Source organism: Lucilia cuprina, chromosome 5 (assembly GCF_022045245.1).
Source record: "Lucilia cuprina isolate Lc7/37 chromosome 5, ASM2204524v1, whole genome shotgun sequence".
Taxonomy (NCBI): domain Eukaryota; kingdom Metazoa; phylum Arthropoda; class Insecta; order Diptera; family Calliphoridae; genus Lucilia; species Lucilia cuprina.
Window position 1 is genome coordinate 45,088,713 of NC_060953.1, and position 1,708 is coordinate 45,090,420.

Consider the following 1,708-nt stretch of genomic DNA (forward strand, 5'->3'; position numbering starts at 1 on the left):
GTCTATAGTCTAGTCTATAGTCTAGTCTATAGTCTAGTCTATAGTCTAGTTTATAGTCTAGTCTATAGTCTAGTCTATAGTCTAGTCTTTAGTCTAGTCTATAGTCTATTTACAGTATAGTATATAGTCCAGCCTATAGTAGTGTGTCTAGTCTACACTCTGGACTATCAGTCTTAAAGATAAAAATATCTAAATAGCGCCTTTCTTTGTTGCTCCTTTTACCCTTCCTTACCTGTTCCTTTAGTTATATTACCCAAATCAAAGTCTACGTATTTTTGTTTCTGTATTGCTATATGTTTTATATACTAAACGTCAGTCAACTGTGAGCGTGTGAGTAGGTGGCAAAATCAACAATTAATTTATTAACAATTATGGTGTGAAGTGTTTATAAAACAACCAAGAACAAATACATTACTTTGTTATTGTTTTTCCTATTTTATTCTAATACATACATATATTTTCACAATTCTACATACAAATAAACTTTTAGCCATTTTTATACATATACAAATTAGAAATGTTTAAACATTTCAATTTGTTATTGTAATATTCTTTGTTCTTTTTTTAATTTGTATATTTTTTGTTGTTTTTTCATACACCGACATCTTGTTAAATTTTTCTAAATTGAGTGATTTTTAACTGGAGGATGAGAAAGAAAAATTTATTATTCGTTTTAATAAATGATTTTATTGCAGTAATTTTTCTTTAATTATTTTTTTGTTGAAATAAAGTAATTTATTTTAACGGAAATTTCAATCTAATAATAAAGTCGTTTCAATAAATGGAAATAAAAATGATGGATATTTTAAAGAAATTAATAAAATTTGATATAATTGATTTGTAAAAAAAGTCTTTACATATTAATATTTTACAAACTGTTGGTTCATAGCATAATAATAGTTAGTTTGACTAAAAATTTAACTAAAATTAAACAAGATAATTTAAATAATATATTAATTAAAATAAAGATTGTATAATTTTAAATATCTTAAAAACTTTCGTCTTAACATTTTTTGTTAAGGAAACAAACTTTAATAAACTATAAAATATATTTATTATATTATAAAATACTAAAATTAAAATAAAATATACTGAACATGTTGTATTCTTGAAAATGTTTATTTATAAAAGAAAAACTTTTTTGAAGGTTAAAGTTTTTTCTGGTCTATATCTCTTATTTATTTGATTGTCATTCGTTCTTCCTTAATGACAATAACTAAATATTTATGTGTCTTGTTTTTTTATTAAAAAAAAAAAACAAATTTATATTTATGTTTTTATTTAGGTTTTTTTTATTGTTGCAAATTTCGTTGTGGTTTCGTAAACCACTTGCCTCAAATATAGAGCAAAAAAAAAAAAAAAAACAAAATCTGAAAAACATTTTGTGTGTAAAGATTTTGGCAATTTGCCGGAAATACAAATTTTATTGCTACATTTATATAGGGAATATATATATGTACATAAACAGACAGACGTAGACAAAATATCTTATAGGGAAATGGTGCAAAAAAATTAAAAAATATATATATGTAGGTTTTTTATTCAAGGTATCGACTTGATCAAACTGTACACATTTGAGTCAAATCGAAAAAAGTAAAGTTTATTTTGAACTAGAACTGAACTAGAACTGAACTAGAACTGAACTAGAACTGAACTAGAACTGAACTAGAACTGAACTAGAACTGAACTAGAACTGAACTAGAACTGA